General features: G+C 37.1%; 1 protein-coding gene and 1 pseudogene across 7 annotated transcripts in view; one reads left to right on the forward strand and one right to left on the reverse strand.

Annotated features, from left to right (window-relative positions):
- The window catches only part of MKLN1 (muskelin 1), a 384,259-nt gene that overhangs the window by 196,686 nt on the left and 165,669 nt on the right, over window positions 1-21,904 (forward strand). The gene's annotated exons all lie outside the window — the stretch shown is intronic.
- On the reverse strand, window positions 12,773-13,048 carry LOC145523940 (ragulator complex protein LAMTOR5 pseudogene; annotated as a pseudogene).

Genomic DNA, 21,904 nt, shown 5'->3' on the forward strand with positions numbered 1-21,904 from the left:
TCTTCCCATCAGTGGCCTGTTTATTTCTCTTAACAGTGTCTTGCAGGGCAGAGGTTTTTAATTTTAATGAAGTCCAACTTAATCCGTTTTTTTCTTTAATGGATGTGCTTTTGGTGTTTAAAGTCATTGTCAAACCCAGGCCGCATGTTTTTCGGCTATAATATCTCATAGAGGTTTTATAGTTTTGTGTTTTACGTTTAGGTCTGAGGTTAATTTTGAGTTAAGTTTTGTGAAAAGTGTGTGGTCTTCTTTTTTTTTTTTTAACTATGTGAATGACCAGTTGTTACAGCACCTTTTGTTGAAAGGATTATCTTTTCTCCATTGAATTGCCTTTGCACTTTTGTCAAAATTGATTATTTGATTGGTCTTATTTCTGAACTCTTTTCTTTTCCATTGACTGATATCTCTTCTTTCACCATTACCATACTGTCTTTCTTACTATAAGTAAGTGAGTCTTGAAGGCAGGTAATGGTATTCCTCAACTTTGTATTCTTTTAGTGTTGTGTTGGCTACACTGGGTCTTTGGTCTTTCCATATGAATTTTAGAATCAGTTTGTTAATATCCGCAAAATAGTTTGCTGGAATTTGTTTGGGATTGGGTTCAGTGTACGCATCAAGTTGGGAAAAGCTAGTATCTTAACAATATCGAGGCCTGTATCCATGAACATAGAATATCTCCATTAATTATTTAGATTTTCTTTGATTTCTTTCATTAGAGATTATAGTTTTCCTTATATAGATCTTATATATATATGACTTAATCTTTAAGTATTTTGTTTTTTAAGTGCTAATATAAATGGTATTGTGCTTTTACTTTTATTTCGTTTTTAAAATTTTATTTATTTATTTTTGGCCGTGCTAGGTCTTCATCGCTCCATGCCTGCTTTCTTTAGTTATGGCAAGCAGGGGCTCTTCTCTGTTGCAGTGCACAGACTCCTTGTTGTGGAGGCTTCTCCTGTTGCAGAGCACAGGCTCTAGGTGCACAGGCTTCAGTAGTTGCAGCACATGGGCTCAGTAGTTGCGGCCTGCAGGTGTGTTTTTACTTCTAAATTCCAGTTTATTGCTAGGATGTAGGAAAGCAGTTGGCTTTTGTGTATTAACTTTTCTGTCCTGCAACCTTGCTGTGATTGTCTGTTGGTTCTAGGAGGCTTTTGTTGTTGTTGTTGTTGATTCTTTGGGATTTTCTTTTCTTTTTTGTCAATCTGTGTACCTTGTATTCCTTTTTTAGTTTTATTGCATTAGCTAGAACTTCCAGTATGATATTGAATACTGGTGGCTCAGACGGTAAAGAATCTGCCTGCAATACAGGAGACCTGGGTTTGATCCCTGGGTTGGAAAAATCCCTTGGAGAAGGGAATGGCTACCCACATCAGTATTCTTGCCTGGAGAATTCCATGGACAGAGGAGCTTGGCAGGCTACAGTCCATGGTCACTAAGAGTCAGATAGGACTGAGCGACTAACACTTAAATTTCTCCTTGAGTATTGGTAGTTCGTGCCTTTTAAGGAATTGGTCCATTTCATCTCTTACAATGTTGTAGAAATAGAGTAATGTATAATATTTATTTTATTAACCTTTTAGTATCCAAGTGATCAGTAATGATGACCCTTCTTTCATATCTGATATTAGAAATTTGTATTTCTCTGTTTTTTTTTTTCTTGATTACATTAGCTAGAAAGTTCTCAGTGTTACTGTTTTTTCAAATAGCCAGCTTTTGGTTTTATCGATTTTTCTCTTTTTTATTTCCTGTGTTCAGTTTCATGGACTTTTGCTTTTTATTCTTTATCTTCTCTGTTTGCTTTATACTTAAATTGTTCTTTCTCTAGTTTCCTAAAGTGGAAGCTTTGGCAGTTGATTTTAGATCCGTCTTCTGATATGTGCATTCAGTGCTATATTCAGTGCTTCACTTTGGCTGTCACACAAATTTTGATGTTTTGTTTTCATTTAGTTCATTATAATTTTAAATTTATATTTTGTTTTGACTTGACCTTTGTATTATTTAGAAGAGTATTGTTTACCCCAAATATTTTGGGATTGTCCACCTCTCTTTCTGTTACTGATTAAATTTAATTCTACTGATTAAGTGTAATTAAGTTTCCATTGTGGCCTGAGAGCATACTTTAAATAATTTTCTGTTCTTCTACACTTATTAATATGTATTTTATGCTGTAACTTGGTCAATATCCCAATGTGAGTTTGAGGAGAATGTGTATTCTGCTGTGTTGGATAAAATACTCTATAAATGTTAATTAGACCCAGTTGATTGATGGTGCTGTTCAGTTCAACTGTATTCTTGCTGAGTTTCTGCCTCCTGGATCTGTCAGTTACTGATAGAGAGATGTTGATGTCTTCAATTATAATACTGGATTTGTCTTTTTTCCCCTGCAGTTCTGTCAGTTTTTCCCTCAAGTATTTTGACACTTTTTTGGGGAGGGGGGGTACAGATATCTCAAAGATTGCTGCGTCTTTTTGGAGAATTGACACTTTTCATTATGTAATGCCCTTCTTTATCTATCCCTGATGATTTTCATTGTTCTTAAATCTTTTGCCTGATAGAAATACAGCGTCAGCTCTTTTCTGAAAGCGTGGTTTCTCTCTCTCTCTCTCTTTACTTTTCATCTACCTGTGTCTTTGTGGTGTGTTTCTTGTGCGGGTGTGCTCAGTCGTGCCTGACTCTTTCTGACCCCATGGACTGTAGCCCGCCAGGCTCCTCTGTCCATGGGATTCTCCAGGCAGGAGTACTGGAGTGGGGTGCCATTCCCTACTCCAGAGGATCTTTACAACCCGGGGATCAAACCTGCATCTCTTGGATTTCCTGCATTGGTAGGCAGATTCTTTACCATTGTGCCACCAGGTAAGCCCATAGAGTTTCTTACAGGCAGTATATTCAGATCTTGTTCTTTAGTCCACTGTGACAGTCTCTATCTTCTAATTGTTTGATTAAGATCATTCACATTTAAATTGATTATTGGCATCTACCATGTTTGTGTTTTCTATTCTTTGCACTTGTTCTTTAGTCTTCTTACTTTTTCTTTTTTCTCTGCCTTCTCTGATTTGAAATGAGCATTGAATATGCTTTTATTTTCTCTCCACTTAGCATGTCAATTATACTTCTTTTAAATATGTTTTTAGTTGTCGTCCCAGAGTTTGCACCGCTATATTTACAACTAATTTAATCCAGCTTTAAATGACATGGGCTTTCCTGGCGGCTCAGTGGTAAATAATGTGCCTGCCAGTGCTGAAGATGAGGGTTTGATCTCTAGCTGGGGAGATCTGCTGGAGAAGGAAATGGCAACCCTCTTCAGTATTCTTGCCTGGAAAACCCCTGGCAGAGGAGCCTGTGCAGAGTCAGACACGACTGAGTTACTGAACAACAACAATAATGATGCTTCATGGGTAGTTACAGTACCTTATATTAATGACAAAATATTTCTAATTCCTCCCTCCCTTATAACATTGCTCTCATTCACTTCGCTTCTCTGTATGCTCTAATCACCCCATACATTACTGCTTTTATTTCTTTGGACCAGGTATCTGTTAGCTCAGTTAGGAATAAGAAAATATAAGTTTTTATCTTTTAGCTTCTTATAGTCCTTTTCTGCCCTTTTTTATGTTGATCCAGGTATCTGACCTATATTATTTTCCTTCAAAGAAATTACTTAACATTAATGCAAGGCAGATTCTAGTAGTGGTAGATTTTCTCAGTTTTTGTTTTGTGTGCATATGTGCTAAGTCACTTCAGTCAGTCAGACTCTTTGCTATCCTGCGGACCATTGCCTGCCAGGCTCCTCTGTCGGTGGGATTCTCCAGGCAATACTGGAGTGAGTCGCCATTCCTTCCTCCAGGGGATCTTCCCCACCCAGGGATCCAACTCACATTGCTTATGTCGCCTTCATTGGCAGGCAGGTTCTTTACCACTAGCGCCATCTGGGAAGTTTTAGCAGGTTATTTATTTTTCCATCACATTAAGAGATTCATTTGTTTCTGTTTCATTGGATACAGAATTTTAGGTTGGTGGTTTTTTTCTTCTTTCAATGCTTCTAAGTATTTTATTCTGCACTTTCTTGATTGTATGGTTTCTGGTAAGAAACCTGACACAGTTCTTATGCTTGTTCTTATGTAGGTAAGGAGTTTTCCCATTGATTATGCTCAGATTTTCTTTTTATTTGATTTTCTACAGTTTGATAATGCCTCTGTGTAGATTTTTTTACATATATTCTGCTTGTTTTTGTCTGAACCTCCTGGATCTGTGGTTTCTTGTTGTTATTAATTTTGGAAAATTTCCAGTCATTATTACTTTATATATTTCTTCCACTCCTTACCCTCTTTCTTCTCCTTCTCTTATTGCAATTATGCGTACATTATAGCTTTTGTAATTTTCTCACAGTTCCTTGAAATTCTTTTCCTTAATTTTGTTTTTCTCTTTCAGTGTGGGAACTGTCTGCTGGCTTAACTTCAAGCTTCCTGATTCTTTCCTTGATACATTACCCATCTCCCTTGCATTAGTGCTCTTATGTTAATCATAGTTATTTCAAATTCCCTATCTAATAATTCCAAAATCCATATCATATTTGAGTCTGATTTTGATGCTTGCTTTGTCTCTTCAGACAGTGCTTTTTCTTGTCTTTTAGCGTGCTGAAGTTTTTTGTTGGAAGGATCTAGGATGTATTGGATAGTAGGAACTGAAGTAATTAAGCTTTTTGTTTGAAGTTTTATGTTCGTCCTGTTAGAAGTTGGGCTGTTTAGAGTTAGATGTAGCCCTATGTGCCAGAGGCTTCATTTTCCTCTAGTGTTCATATTTTCTCTCTCTCTTTTGTTTTTTTTCTTTTGGGGGAAGTGGGTAGGTGGCGGAGTTGTTCCCTAAGTTCTTAAATAGTTTGTGTCTTGAAGCTCTCAGTTGTAGTCTCCTGTAATTATACATTACCCCTGTTGTGGTGGCTAGATGTGAAGGAAGGGAAGCATTCTTTTATCTTATGATTAAATCCCAGTTTTTACTGCGTCTGAGTCCCTGTACTCTTACTTTGCAAAGTTTTAGCCTTTCTTTTTCTCCCCTAATGTGAGAAAGGAAAGCTAGAGGAGGCTGGAGTTGGCTAGTTGCCTTTCATTATGAAGAACACTCTGTCGATATTTTTAAATGGTTGCTTTTCCTCTACTCTGTTTCAAGCAGGATTTTTTCCTCTCAACTTCTTTTACTGGAAGTAAAACCCACAAAAGTATGCGGGATCCCCAAAACTATGCCCCCAGAGTTTCTGTCAAACTAGTCCACTTTCAGGCTCCAGAAATTTATCAAAATGACCTTGTAATTTTTCCTGTCAATTATTGCTTCTGCTTCAGATACGGTGATCTCAGTTGTGATTATCTGTCTTTTGCTCTTCTCTCCAGATTACCGAGTGTTTGTTCCCCAGTGACTTCAGCTCTTTGAGGAATCTAAAGAAAGTTGTTGATTTTCACCTTGTTCAGCTTTTATCTTGTCTCAATAAGACTGAGAGAAAGCAGCTAGACTCTTAACATTTTGGAGCTGAATCTGGAAATCCCTTTGCTTTCCTTTTTAAAGTCATATTAGCTAATCCCTTCATTAGTAAATGTTTCCAGAGATTTCCTTTCTGGAAACAATTGTACCTAACTACAATTAGGTACAATTGTAGTGTAAAAAAACCACTAACGTGTTTTTTGATAATTGGGTTCTGATAACTTTTTTTTTTCCTTCTAGGGAAGTTTCTCTGTTTCAACTTTCTGTATCTACTAGGGTCAGTTGGTACGTTTTTTTCCACAGAGAGTTGTACATTTCATCCAAGTTTTCAAATTTATCTTTGTAGACTTGCAAAATAGCTGTGTGTTTCTTAAAATAGTCTCTGCCTAGCAGGTTTTTTTGTTTTTTTTTTTAATTTTGCTGGCTGTTTTTCTCTCTTTAATTTTTCCAGATATTAAATTTTTAGTTTATATTGACACAGTTATTAAATTTTGAGTTTCTGGTGTACTATAGAGAGCTGCACTATTCAATGTGATAATTACTAGATTGTTTTGTTGTTGTTTAGTTGCCTAGTCATGTCTGACTCTTTTGTGACCTCATGGACTGTAGCCTACCAGGCTCCTCCGTCCATGGATTTCCCAGGCAGGAATACTGGAGTGGGTTACCATTTCCTTCTCCAGGGGATCCTCCCCACCCAGGGATGGAACCTGTGTGTCCTACATTAGCAGGGAAATTGTTGTGCCACTGAGCCACCAGATTTTGTTGCTGTTCAGTTGCTAAATCACGTCCAAATCTTCGCAACCCCATGGACTGCAGCATGCCAGGCTTTCCTGTCATTCATTATCTCCCTCAATTTGCTCAAACTCATGTCCATTCAGTCAGTGATGCCATACAGTCATCTCATCCTCTGTCACTCCCTTCTCCTGCCCTCCATCTTTCCCAGCATCCGGGTCTTTCCCAATGAGTCAGTTCTTCGCATCAGGTGGCCAAAGTATTGGAGTTTCAACTTCAGCATCAGTCCCTCCTGTGCATATTCAGTGTTGATTTCCTTTAGGATTGACTGGTTTGATCTCCTTGCTATCCAAGGGACTCTCAAGAATATTCTCCAGTACCGTAGTTTGAAAGCATCAATTCTTTGGTGCTCAGCCTTCGTTATGGTCCAACTTTCACATCCGTACATGACTCCTGGAAAAACCATAGCTCTGACTGTAGGTACCTTTGTCGGCAAAGTGATGTCTCTGCTTTTTAATACACTGTCTAGGTTTGTCATGGCTTTTCTTCCAAGGAGCAAGTGTCTTTTAATTTCATGGCTGCAGTCACTGTCTGCGGTGATTTTGGAGCCCAAGAAAATAGTCTGTCACTGTTTCCATTTTTTACTCCTCTATTTACCATGAAACGATGGAACTGGATGCCATGATCTTAGTTTTTTGAATGTTGAGTTTTAAACTGCTTTTCACTCTTCTTTCACTTTCATCAAGAGACTCTTTAGTTCCTCTTCACTTTCTGCCGTTAGAGTGGTATCATTGGCATATCTGAGGTTAATGACTCAACCAGAGTCATTGAGATTATCTGAGGTTAATGACTCCACATGTAGCAATACAAAGTGAATTTTAAATTGAATTGTAGAATTCAGTTCCTTAGTCTCACATTAGGCACACTTTAAGTATTTAGTAGCCACGTGTGTCCAGCAATGATTGTATTGGTCAGTGCAGATACAGAATATTTTTATCATCACAGAAAGTTCTCTTGGACACTACTGCTGTATTTTCTGTCACACTACTATTAGCATTATTTTGTAGAAATTTTGCAGTTTGCTTTGTATTTCTCCTTTGACCTAATAATTTTTAATAGAATTTTTTTATTCACTTGGAGAGATGTTTTAGATTTTGGTGTTTTTTGAAAAAATTTTAGTAATGTCTAGCATTACTGGGTGTTATAAACTATAGTATTTTATTATAAAGTACTCTTTTATTTTTGCTTAAGGCTTAGGATTTCCTCTTGTCTGAAATTAAATTTGAACCTTGCTTTATTACTATTTCATTTGCTTGGTCTGTCTTTGCTGTTCCTTTAAAATGTAATTTTAAAATGTAATGTTTTGTTCTATTTATGTCTTTTGTATATGTCATAGGATTGGATTTTTGCCTTGTTACCTTATCTTAAAAATTAAGAAAAAATGTTGTGTTAAGGCCATTTATGTTTACTGATATGTTTGATATCAATTCTGCTCTAATAATTTGTGGGATATTTTACATAAACTTGTGGAATCTTTCACTATGTTTTCTTTTTTCTTTGATCTTTCTCTTATTAAAACAAGTTTCTTTTGGCATTTAGGATGGTTTGTGATTTTGTTTTTTAGTTTCCTTCAGTCTAGTGTCTTTTAATGTAACACTCTTAAGTCTCCCTGAGGAAGTTCGCTGGGAACCTCCTCCTCCTCTCTCTCCCAGTGTCTAATTGTAAATGATGATCTTTCCTTCTAAGAGTTAGTATTTGTGAGGCAGTTAATAAGTCTCTTCTCACTTCTACTTATTCCCTCCATTCTTCTCCCATTTTTGATGGATCTATCCTTTCTACCTTGTTGTAGAACATATTTACATACTGTTATGTTGTCGTTGTCTTCATGGTTAGTTTTAGTTCTTTAGTTCAGTTCCTTTAATTCATGTGATCAGATTTTACTTTGAAGCTTTTCAGGTCATTTCTTGAATATGTATAGTTGGTTTTTTAGTTGCAGGAAAGCCTCAACAAACTTTATATGTTGTTGACCATCTATGCCTGTAAACATGAAGGACAGTTTTAACTATATATGAAATCCCAGGCTCACATTTTTTTTATGTGTGCTTGGACATTTTACAACTTTTTGTTTCGTTTTATTTGTGTACAAAACATAGCTGTTGTGAAGTTCCTTGAAACCATAATTTTCTTTTTCTTTTAAGAGACTTGGTCTTTCTACCTGGGTGTTTAAAGTCTTTAAAGTCTAATAGTTTATACTAGGAATATTCTCAGTTGAATTTCTCTAATATACCATGTATCCTTTATAATGTGGATTCAAGTTTATTTTAGGAAAATTTGCTTCCAGCACAGTTTGAAATACCTGTCTGGTTCCAATTACATATTTATTGGACCATCTACTTACTGTTGCTTTCTATTTTTTGTGTGTAATTATTTTTCAGTTCAGTTGCTCAGTCATGTCCAACTCTTTGCGACCCCATGAATACAGCCCACCAGGCTTCCCTGTCCATCACCAACTCCCGGACCTTACTCAAACTCATGTCCATTGAGTTGGTAGTGGCATCCAACTATCTCATCCTCTGTCGTCCCCTTCTCCTCCCGCCTTCGATCTTTCCCAGCGTCAGGGGCTTTTCAAATGAGTCACTTCTTCGCATCAGGTGGCCAAAGTATTGGAGTTTCAGCTTCAACATCAGTCCTTCCAATGAACACCCAGGACTGATCTCCTTTAGGATGGACTGGTTGGATCTCCTTGCAGTCCAAGGGACTCTCAAGAGTCTTTTCCAACACCACAGTTCAAAAGCATCAATTCTCAGCGCTCAGCTTTCTTCACTGTCCAACTCTCACATCCATACATGACTACTAGAAAAACCATAGCTTTGACTAGACGAATCTTTGTTAGCAAAGTAATGTCTCTGCTTTTTAATATGCTATCTATGTTGGTCATAACTTTTCTTTCAAGGAGCAAGCATCTTTTAATTTCATGGCTGCATTCACCATCTGCAGTGATTTTGGAGCTCAAAAAAATAGTCTCTTACTGTTTCCATTGTTTCCCCATCTGTTTGCCATGAAATGATGGGACCAGATGCCATGATCTTAGTTTTCTGTATGTTGAGTTTTAAGCCAACTTTTTCACTCTCCTCTTTTCACTTTCATCAAGAGGCTTTTTAGTTCCTCTTTGATTTCTGCCATGAAGGTGGTGTCATCTGCATATCTGAGGTTATTGATATTTCTCCCAGAAATCTTCATTCCAGCTAGTACTTCATCCAGTCCGGCATTTCTCGTGATGTACACTGCATATAAGTTAAATAAGCAGGGTGACAATATACAGCCTTTACATACCCCTTTCCCAACTTGGAACCAGTCTGTTGTTCCATGTCCACTTCTAACTGTTGCTTCTTGACCTGCATACAGATTTCCCAGGAGGCAGATCAGGTGGTATGGTATTCCCATCTCTTTCAGAATTTTCCATCGTTTGTTGTGATCCACACAGTCAAAGGCTTTGCCTTAGTCAATAAAACAGAAATAGATGTTTTTCTGGAACTCTCTCGCTTTTTCAATGATCCACTGGACATTGACAATTTGATCTCTGGTTCCTCTGCCTTTTCTAAATCCAGCTTGAACATCTGGAAGTTTATGATTCACGTACTGTTGAAGCCTGGCTTGGAGAATTTTGAGCTTTACTCTGCTAGCGTGTGAGATGAGTGCAATTGTGTGGTAGTTTGAGTATTCTTTGGCATTGCCTTTCTTTGGGATTGGAATGAAAACTGACCTTTTCCAGTCCTGAGGCCACTGCTGAGTTTTCCAACTTTACTGTCATATTGAGTGCAGCACTTTCACAGCATCGTCTTTTAGGATTTGAAATAGCTCAACTGGAATTCCATCACCTCCACTAGCTTTGTTCGTAGTGATGCTTCCTAAGGCCCACTTGACTTCACATTCCAGAATGTCTGGCTCTAGGTGAGTGATCACACCATCATGATTATCTGGGTCGTGAAGATCTTTCTTGTATAGTTCTTCTGTGTATTCTTGCCACCTCTTCTTAATATCTTCTGCTTCTGTTTGGTCCATACCACTTCTGTACTTTATTATGCCCATCTTTACATGAAATGTTCCCTTGGTATCTCTGATTTTCTTGAAGAGATCTCTAGTCTTTCCCATTCTGTTGTTTTTCTCTGTTTCTTTGCATTGATCACTGAGGAAGGCTTTCTTCTCTCTCCTTTCTATTCCTTGGAACTCTGCATTCAGATGGACATATCGTTCCTTTTCTCCTTTGCCTTTTGCTTCTTTTCTTTTCCCAGCTATTTGTAAGGCCTCCTTGGACAGCCATTTTGCCTTTTTGCATTTCTTTTTCTTGGAGATGGTCTTGATTCCTGCCTCCTGTCATTTTCACAGACCTCCGTCCATAGTTCTTCAGGCACTCTGTCTATCAGATCTAATGCCTTGAATCTATTTGTCACTTGATTGTATAATTGTAAGGTATTTGATTTAGGTCATACCTGAATTGCCTAATGGTTTTCCCTACTTTCTTCAATTTAAGTCTGAATTTGGCAATAAGGAGTTCATGATCTGAGCCACAGTCAGCTCCTGGTCTTGTTTATGCTGACTGTATAGAGCTTCTCCGTCTTTGGCTGCAAAGAATATAATCAACCTAATTTTGGTATTGACCATCTTGTGTAGAGTCTTCTCTTGTGTTGTTGGAAGAGGTTGTTTGCTATGACCAGTGCGTTCTCTTGGCAAAACTCTATTAGCCTTTGCCCTGCTTCATTCTGTACTCCCAAGGCCAAATTTGCCTGTTACTCCAGGTGTTTCTTGACTTCCTACTTTTGCATTCCAGTCTCCTATAATGAAAAGGACACCTTTTTTTGGTGTTAGTTCTAGAAGGTCTTGAAGTGTAGGTCTTCATAGAACCGTTCAACTTCAGGTTTTTCGGCATTACTGGTCGGGGCATAGCCTTGGATTACTGTGATGTTGAATGGTTTGCCTTGGAAACCAACAGAGATCAGTCTGTCATTTTTGAGATTGCTTCGGACTGCATTTTGGACTCTTGTTGACTATGATGGCTACTCCATTTCTTCTAAGGGATTCCTGCCGACAGTAGTAGATATAATGGTCATCTGAGTTAAATTAACCATTCCAGTCCATTTTAGTTTGCTGCTTCCTAAAATGTTGACGTTCACACTTGCCATCTCCTGTTTGACCACTTCCAATTTGCCTTGATTCATGGACTTAACATTCTAGGTTCCTATGCAATATTGCTCTTTACGGCATCGGACTTTACTTCCATCACCAGTCACATCCACAACTGGGTGTTGTTTTTGCTTTGGTTCCGTCTCTTTATTCTTTGTGGAGTTATTTCTCCACTGATCTCCAGTAGCATATTGGGCACCTACCGACCTGGGGAGTTCATCTTTCAGTGTCCTATCTTTTTGCCTTTTCCTACTGTTCATGGGGTTCTCCAGGCACGAATACTGGAGTGGTTTGGCATTCCCTTCTCCAGGGGACCACGTTTTGTCAGAGCTCTCCACCATGACCGTCTGTGTTTGGTGGCCCTACATTGCGTGGCTCAGTAGTTTCATTGAGTTAGACGAGACTTTGGTCCATGTGATCAGATTGGTTAGTTTTCTGTGACTGTGGGTTTCAGTCTGTCTGCCCTCTGATGGAGAAGGATAAGAGGCTTATGGAAGCTTCTTGATTGGAGAGACTGACTGAGAAGGAAACTGGGTCTTGTTCTGATGGACAGGGCCATGCTCAGTAATGGAGAAGGCAATGGCACCCCACTCCAGTACTCTTGCCTGGAGAATCCCATGGATGGAGGAGCCTGGTAGGCTGCAGTCCATGGGGTAGCAAGAGTCGGACACGACTGAGCGACTTCACTTTCCCTTTTCCCTTTCATGCATTGGAGAAGGAAATGGCAACCCACTCCAGTGTTCTTGCCTGGAGAATCCCAGGGATGGTGGAGTCTGGTGGGCTGCCGTCTATGGGGTAGCACAGAGTCAGACACAACTGAAGTGACTTAGCAGCAGCATGCTCAGTATATCTTTAATCTAGTTTTCTAATCTGTTTTTTCTTTATTGGGTGTTTTTGGGCAGGATTGGGGGAGGAGGGAGTATATTCTTTGTGTGTGTGTGTGTGTTTTGAGGTACAGTTGGCATGCATTATATTAGTTTCAGGTGTGCAATATAATGTTTGATATATTGCATAATGACTACCACAGTAAGTCCAGTTAACAATTTAGTCTAATTAGTTCTAATTTAGTCTGTTTTCTGAAAGAAATCGATTTCCCCTCATTTGTGAGTCTTTTTCCGCCTCCAACCAGGTTTATTAAACATAACATAATTATGTATACAAGGTGACCTAAACCTGCTTCTTGAAAACATGATACTTTCCTTAACTAGTATTTTGATAAGTTAGTCCAGAGAGTGTCAAAAAGCAGCTCACTCTAAAATTAATAGAAAAGTGCCCAATGCATATTACATGAATGGTCTGATTACTGGAATTCTAATAAGTTCTGTAAGATAATTAACATCAGGTAGGACTGAGTTTCTGTGACAGGCTGCTGGAGAACTGATACAAGCTGTCAAAAGGCCATTTTGTGCACTGTTACTGTGATGCCATCGTGTTTCTGGATCATATTGTTCCTATTATCTGATTCTAGATACACCAGAGGAGTATCAGTGGGGTCTGGGGTTACCTTAGCTGCTTGCTGGGCTAGAACTGATAGCACCCCAGCATGCTCATCTGATCGGATTCCGTGGCAGCCTATATTGAGTCCTTGTGAATCTGTGCACAGGACTCCAGCAGTGGATGGATTCTTCATTATGTCCTCCAAGTGCTGTGCTAGGGTAGCCACCATCCCCCCACGGGTTGCCTACTTCTTCACTGCTGGTGTCCCATTTGTGAGTCTTAATAGCTCTTCCTATTGTCTAGTATTTCTGAAATGTTGTAATTTTGATTACTGCTTAATAAAGCTTCAGCTATTTTCTTAATTTCTTTTAGTTCATGTTGAAACACTAGTTAATAATGTTCATCATTTTTTGTGGCCACATTTTTCTCATGTGTTTTTATTATGTTAGAATGTGATTTATTTTACATGTATTATTTTTCCTACAATTTCCTAGTGTGGGCTTTCATTTTAACTTTCTAATGTTTAAATAAATTTGGTTTTCCAGTAGTTTTATTTTATTTATTTTTTTGGCCATCCCATGTGGCTTGTGAGATTTAGTTCCCTGGCTGGGGATTGAACCAGCACCCTCAGCTGGGAAAGCATGGAGGCCTTACTACTAGACCACCGAAGAATTCACTTCTAATAGTATTAGATGGAAGAACTTCTGTAGGCTGAAGGGACGGACAAGTGTAGTTTTTGAGCTTTGTGGCTCAAGACCTCTCGCCTTTGTGAAATATTTTTAAAATTTGTACTTTTGAGATATAATAAAGCTATTTGCCTTTATACCTGTATCTGTGCTTTGTGAGTATTTTGCTTTTTGGAGAGGCATCTTTGAATGTATTTTGCCCTGTGATATGTCTTGGGTTCTATATCGCTTGGACCTTTGCCAACTTAGCATATGAATCTTACCTTTCCTAGGAGTTGTCATTCTTTACGCTTTGCTTATTTCCTGTTCCCAGCAGTTTCTCTTCAGAATGGGTTTCTGTCTTCCTAAAAATCAGGAAATATTTGCAAGATAGTTGTGAAATCCTCTTATGGTCTAGATTCAACATTTTATGAATGTTCTCAGGCCCCCTTGGAGATTTACCTTCTTTGCATTTATCTTATCTTGGAGCCTGTGAGGCCATTATCTGACTTAGTCTAGTTCTCAGGTTTCCATGGTTTCCATGGATAATTTCCTGTTGCTCTGATTTTGAGCTTTTTGATTTCTTTGTGAAGAGTTGACTTTTCTTTCATTTTTCTATGAGTGGATCCTTTTAATTAGCATTTTGGGGACCACCTCAAATAAAAGAACTCCTCTGTCCTAATGCATCTCCCTGTTTATTTCTCTTATATCATTTATTACAATCTGTAATGACCTTGTTTACAGCTGTTCCTGTTTACTTTCTGCTACTTTTCATTTGAACGTTAGCATCACAAGTGGGGATTCTTTCTGCCTTATTTATCAGTGTATTCCTAGAGCCTAGCACAATGTCTGGCATATAGAGATCAGTAAATATTTGTCGAATAACTCCAGCTTATGGTAAGGCCTCTTCACCATGCTCCTGTGTGAAAATTGGGAAATATTTGAAAGTGAGTGTACAAGCGATTTTTTTTGGAAAAGCTATCATTTTTATAGTATACTCTTTAACACTGTACAACTGTGGATATTCAAAATTGTTTGAGTTGATTTCTGTTTTGCATTTTGAATTGGCTTTTTATTGTATATGTTTTTTGTGTCTCAAACATTTTATGCTATATACATTTATTATTTATTAAATCATAATACCCTTGGCCACAGGTACCCCTTCTGTACTTTTGTGGTGTTACCCCAGAATAGTGTTTACACATAATGGAAGCTGTTTTACAATCAATGGATTGTGTGTTGTTATTGATTGCTGTGTAAGAGGAGAATTATACATGATACTTTGAATGAAATATGTGAAATCTTTTCATAGAATTGTAGAATATTAACGTGGCCTCATGAATGGTGTTTTCTAGAGTTGTGCAGTGCACTGCTCCTATTAGAGCTGGAAGAAACTTGAGATCAAGGAATTCAACCCTTCCCTTTACACTACAGTTAAAGGAATTAAAGTCCTGAGAGATTATGTGATGTGCTTAACGTTACCCAACAAATTAGTGGCCAAGCTCCAGGGTCTTGTCTTATCATTCCTAGTCAGAGCGGATTTCATCTAGATGCATTTTGTCACATTATTCAACCAAAGGGCACAGGTTTTAGTAGGGTATTTTAAAACTACCAGAAGAAAAATATTCTCAGATCTGGCTTGACTGACTTCTTCACAATGAAATTAGAGGTAGCTTTTGAGTATCCAGAACTCTCAGTTTAAAATCAACTGGATTTACTGTTAAGTATCCTGAGCATCCATTAGCAGAAAAAAATGTTAAGTGCTCCATTTTTTTGTCCAAGTGCTGCTTTTTGCGTTTAAGTATTCTTAAGAGCAGCAATTTAAAAGATGTTGCCAGGCAGGCTTAAGATTTGAACATGTTTAATCAAAAAAAGATTTTTAATTTGCTGACTTGAACTCAAAATGTCCAGTAAATTATCTTCCTATAATGAATTTTAATAGTTTGTTCCTGACATGTAGTTGGTAGTATAAGTAAATATACTACCTTAAAAAATTTGCAAATTAAAGACATAAAACTTGGAAAAAAATTAATGTTGTATCCCGTATTTCAGTTGTCCATGTGTTTCACTATAGATTTTTATAGTCTTGGTAGAAAAAATTAATTATTCACAGCTTTGCCTTTTTTAGTCTATATCTAAGAGACTTAATATGGCTCATTTTTATTACCTTCAATTTTCATCTTGCATTGGTAGGAATAAAAATGTACCTTTTAAAATTAAATTAACCTTGATGAAAAAAGGAAACCATTTTAGTCTTTAGCCCATCTGTTTTATCATTTCTTCTTAACAAGTTCTCTGTTAGTTATTATTTGTATTTTGCTTTTTAAAACATATTTTAGAATGGCATATATTGAGCTTAATCTTAGTAGATTACTTTTCTTTATTATTTGGATCATATAGTTTCTATACTGAATTGTGTCTTCTGTAATTTTTTTTTTTTGATGATCATTTATTTGTTTTCCCAGGCAATAGTTAAAATGTTAAACATTAGTCATGGAGTACCTAGAAGTATGTTTTGGTCACATTTTTTGATGGCCAGAAACAGCCTCCTGGAAGCTAGAACCAAAAAGCCATTAATTTCTATTCTCTGTTATTCCTTGGAGTCTCTTCTATTTTATGTCTGTTACAGTCTTATCTTACTACTGACTGTCTTATTCTCTCTCTTTTATCTCTTATTCTGTATACTTTTCCCTCTGTTTCATTGGTTCTGTTTTGTATACATTATTTTCATATGACCCATTCTGTCTCTTAGCTAGCCTAGATTGGCTGTCACTGAGGTCTTTGAGTCACAAGTAAAAACATCACTGTCTATCTGTAATTGCTTCTTCAGCAGAGGCTGTGGATGGGATGTTTCCCCTTTCCGAGATTAGGGATAGTGAACTAGTATCATAATTGATAGTTCGTAGTGAAAGAGTTAATGTCTCTCTTGAGTGTTAGAAGAAGGAAAAACTATACCAGTAATGATGGTGGGTTTTATAGATCTTTGAGAGTTATGAGTAAGGATACTTAAGAACATGTTTTATAGAATGCTGCCATAGTGGCTGTGTCCCTGTTGATGAAGGGTAACGTTAATAATAGTCACTGCCCTCAACTACTTTCTCACTTGCTTTCCAGGAGAGTGCAAATGGATTTTAGGAAGGAGCATCTGGAAGAACTAAAACTAATCTGTAGCTGACTTTAAGCTTTAATCTGTCACTTAAAAATTTTAAGAAACAGTTATATCTTTATTAATTGCTTCTTTATCACCTATGTCTTTAAAAAGAAAGAAAAGTTGAGCCCGATTTGACCATCTGATGATGATGTAGTCGGTTTTCCGTAAATATGAAAAGTTTGTTGTCATAATATTTTTACAATACTTTAATGCTTATATAAATAATGTTTATTTTAAAAATCTGAATATGATAAATAGAAGAAGATAAAACTCATTATTGGTACTTATGCTTCATTTTGGGGCTTCCCACTCCAGTATTCTTGGGCTTCCCTTGTGGCTCATCTGGTGAAGAATCTGCCTGCAGTGCGGTAGACCTGGAGAATTCCATGGGGTCGCAGAGTCAGACATGGCTGAGCGACTTTCACTTTGTCTTTCATGCTTCATTTTTGGCTTGTATCTGTGCTTTATATATTTGATATAAGTTAATTAATACCACCCATGCTTATTAATCTAACTGAATACAAGTGAAAGTCGCAGTCATGTCTGACTCTTTGCCACCCCATGGACTGTAGCCTGTAGGCTCCTGTGTCCATGGAATTCTCCAGGCAAGAATACTGGAGTGGGTAGCTGTTCCCTTCTCCAGGGATCTTCCCAATCCAGGGATCAAACCCAGGTCTCCCACAATGCAGGCAGATTCTTTTATCATCTGAGCCACCAGGGAAGCCCAAGAATACTGGAGTAGCCTATCTCTTCTCCAATGGATCTTCCCAACCCAGGAATCAAACCCAGGTCTCCTGCATTGCAGGTGCATTCTTTACCAGCTGAGCTACCAGGGAAGCCACAATTGGATACAAATAGATATAAATAATAGTTTTTTAACAATAAAATAATACTTCCTTCTTTGTTTTTATATTGCAGAAATCCCTACAAGTTAGCTGGCATAGATCTGGCAATATAGTGTTTTATGATTTATTTCCCTGCTATTGCAACTAGACTCATAAGTTTATGAGTCTCTATACATAGATTTTTATATACTGATGATTTTATTTTTTATAGGATAGATTCTGAGAGTGCTAGGTGAAAGAATATGTACAGTTAGAATTTTGATAGATACTGCAAATTGACTTTCCCTCAAGGTTGGAATAATGGACACGTCCACAGTTTCTCCCTGAGATTTCCTGTTAAGTAGAGATTTAACTTAATCAATTTAAGGGGTGAAAAAAGATATCTTAATGTGTTAATTTGTTTTCCCTGACACAGGGATTTAGAAAAAAATTTTTTGTTGTTATTTACTAGTCATTAAATTTTAATGACTCTTCAGTGACACACATTCCACTCATTTTTCATTTTGTTCATTTTATTCTCTACTTATTTTAGATATGATTACTAGCTTATTAGTCATATGAGTTGCAAGTACTTTTTCCTAAACTATTGCTTGTTTCCTATCTTTTTAAAAAAGTTTTATTTATTTTAGTGGAGGATGATTACTTTATACCATTGTGATGGTTTTTGCCATACAGCAGTATGAATCAGCTATAGGCATACATGTGTCTCCTCTCTCCTGAGCCCCTCTTCCACCTCCCTCCCCACCTCATCCCTCTAGGTTGTCACAGAGCAACGGGCTTTGGGTGCCCTACATCATACGTCAAGTTCACACTGGCTATGTATTTTACATACGGTGATGTATATGTTTCATTGCTATTCTTAAAATCATCTCACCTTCTCCTTCTCTCACTGAGACCAACAGTCTGTTCTTTGTGTCTTTGTCTCCTTTGCTGCCCTGCACATAGGATCATTGGTACCATCTTTCTAGATTTCGTATGTATTCGTTAATATATGATATATCTGTCTTTCTCTTTCTGACTAACTTCACTCTGTATATTAGGTTCTAGGTTCATCTACCTCATTAGAACTGACTCAAATGCATTCTTTTTTAAGCTAAGTAATATTCCATTGTGTATATGTACCACAGCTTCCTTATCTACTCATCTTCCGATGGACATCGAGGTTGCTTCCGTGTCCTGGCTTCTGTAAACAGTGCGTCAGGGAGCAGTGGGGTGCATGTGTCTCTTTCAGTTATGGTTTCCTCAGGGTATATGTCCCATATATATCCCCAGTAGTGGGATTGCTGGGTCTATTGGCAGTTTTAGTCCTAGTTTTTTAGGGAATCTCCATACTGTTCTCCATAGTGCTTGTATCAGTTTGCATTCCCACCAGCAGTGTAAAAGAGTTCCTTTTTCTCCACACCCTCTCCAGCATTTATTGTTAGTAGACTTTTTGATGATAGCCATTCTGACCCATGTGATTCCTGTACTTTTTTATGGAGTTTTTTTTTACAATACAAAATTTTTAAGTTTTTTAAATAAAATTTTTGTTTTAAAGCTTCTGTGTTTCTTGACGATCTCTAACGATCTTTAACACTTTTTTGGTTTTATATGTTGGCCCTCAGTTTTTTTCTAAGATGTTTATGTATATGTGTATGGTTATATTTTTAATTGGAATTAATTTTGTATATGATATTAGATGGGGGTTAACGTATTTTCCTCTTGTGGATATCCAGTTGTATAAGCATCACTTAAATATGAAGTATCATTTCCCATTGAAATAAAGTGTCACCTTCATAAAATATTAAGTTCTCATCTACACCAGGCTCAATTTCTGGGTTTTTGTTTCTTAGTTCTTGGTTTGTTCCTATACCAATCCCTACTGTTTTAATTATAAAGAATTTGAAGTGTTTTAAAAGCTGATAAAATCATCTCGTCTCACTTTTCTTTTTTAATAAACCTTCTTGGCTCTTTTTGTACATTTTTCTATGTGAACTTTTTGTATTGTGTACTCTTTGGGTAAAGCTTCTGATACCTCAGATTTTCGGCAGCCTGGCAGTCTTTGTCTTGTGGCTTTTTGTGTAACACATTTTGTGTATTGTTAGTTCTCTGTGGTTTGCCATGGGTCACTGGGAGCCGCCTCGCAGCAACTAAGTGCCTTCAGCTAAGAGGGCAAGTACATTCTTATATTCAGCAGGAAAGCTGTCCTGAAGCTCTCTGTGGGCCAGGGAGACTAGCCTGTTGTCCCAGGAGTGCTTGTTTAGTTACTGCGTTTCTCTTGGGGAAAGGTGCATCCATGGATCTCATGGTCCTCTTAGTATTAATAAGCTTTTGTGATAATTCTTAAAAGTTCTGGTTCTGGCCTCTGTCACCTTCTGGGCTTAAGAGAGGTGCTTGGTAGTTGACTTAGTGTTGAAACTAGAGAGAAATCATCAGGAATATTTTCAAGCTTCCATCTTTCCAAGCCACCTTAGACTTCGCCTCATTTCTGATCTGCATCATATTTCTCTTTTATCTATTTTTTAAATTAATATAGTTGATTTACAATATTGTATTAGTTTCAAGTGTACATATTTCTCTCTTAGTATAAGCTTTAAATTACAGATAACAAATAGGAATTAATATACTCTATGCTTTAATAGAATCACTTGAATTTTTTTCCTTTCAGTGCTGTTTATGTGTTTGTTCATATCTATCAAATATTGATTAAGCACTGTCTGTGTGGCAACATTTAAGTTTGGAGTTAGGCAAATGGAGTGAATACCACCCAAATCCTGTCTTCTCAGCAGCATTGAACATAGTTTTTCACTTCTTTGTTCTCAAAATACTTTCTTCATTTGACATCACAGTTTCTCAGTTTTCAGTTTCTTCATCTTTGGTCCTTCTCAGTCTCCTTTGCTTGATCTTTCTCTTCTGGCCCCCTAAATAATGGACCCTCCAGAGCTTAATCAGTCCTTCAGCTTTTCTGTGCATGCTGAGTTGCCTCAGTTGTATCCAACTCTTTGCGACCCCATAGACTGTAGCCTCATAGGCTCCTCTGTCTGTGGGATTCTCCAGGCAAAGATACTGAAGTGGGTTGCCATTTCTTCCTCCAAAGGATCTTCCAGACAGACCCAGGGATCGTACCCATGTCCCTTTGTGTCTCCTGCATTGGAAGCAGGTTCTTTACCATTAGCACCATGTGGAGAGTGGGGGGGGTGCAACTTCTCTTCTACCTCCTTTTTATCCCAAGTTATTTCATTCAGTGTCACAGCTTTATATATTTTAGCATTTGATATACTGATGGCTCTGTTTTTTCAGCTCTGGCATTTTCCTTGAATTTCAGCCTCAGTTAATCCAGCTGCTGAAGCTCCAATGGGTTTGTTTAATAGGTATTTCAGAATTCACAAGACCATAACATACCGTTAACTATTTGCCTCTTCGGCTTTGCATTTAGTGATCTGTCTGCTCATTTTTCAGATTATGATATGGATAACTCCTTCACATTATTTAGGTCTGTTTCTCTTCTACTTTGCTTTGTTTTTCTTCATAGTACTTACTTCTACTTTGACATTGTATAGATGTTTATTAATTTTCTAGATGCTGAGAGACTTTAATCTCTTGCTACTGTTTTATTAGTTTCTTCTGGCACTGTGTTTTTTACTTTATTTTTGTTTTCATTTAATTCATTGACTCACAATCCTAGCTTGAACTCTTATTATCTTATAGTTATTGTTTTCCTCCAGTCCAAACTTTTTTAAAATTTTATTTTTTTGTCTCTCCCTTTGAGCACTTTAATCTCAGTTAATACTTTTTCTTTAAATTCCTCCTAGTTTTGCAAAGATTGTATCTGCCTTATATATCTTTTATCTGTTACTAGTCACTCTATTAATGTGTATGCGCCTTTATGTAATAGTAATTTACTACTATACACCCAGTTCAAAGGATATCTTACTGTGTTATTTTAGGCCATTTATATGTCTGACTCTTTTAGATTCTTTGTATTAATATTGTCATTGTATTTTAAGTTTTCTGTTTTCAGTGTGTCCTGCTTTCATTTAATCTTCTGTTAGCTCCTTTTTGCTATTTTGTTGTTGGTATTCTGTCTCAAATAATTTACAAGATAGGTAGTATGTTTTTATTCTAAATTTCAGTATTCTTGAGTCTCTTTCTTTTTATCAGTTTCAGAAACATTATTCTTAGGAGCTATGAAAATGATGAAATTAACTCACATGTCATTTGATCTCCCTTCCCCCAATATATTATACTTTGTGATTTTTGTGGTCCCAATTTATCATAGCTATATTAGATTTTCTTTCATACTTTATAACATTCATGTCAGAGTGACTTTTTCCCCCTAGTTTTTTAGCTTTAGTTTTTAACAGTACTGCAGTCTTTTCATAGAGTTCTTATCTTTGTTTTGTAATGCTTAATAAAACACATCTCTTTTTTTCTGATTATATGTT

Source organism: Giraffa tippelskirchi, chromosome 10 (assembly GCF_054371585.1).
Source record: "Giraffa tippelskirchi isolate mGirTip1 chromosome 10, T2T-mGirTip1v1.2.pri, whole genome shotgun sequence".
NCBI classification, from domain to species: domain Eukaryota; kingdom Metazoa; phylum Chordata; class Mammalia; order Artiodactyla; family Giraffidae; genus Giraffa; species Giraffa tippelskirchi.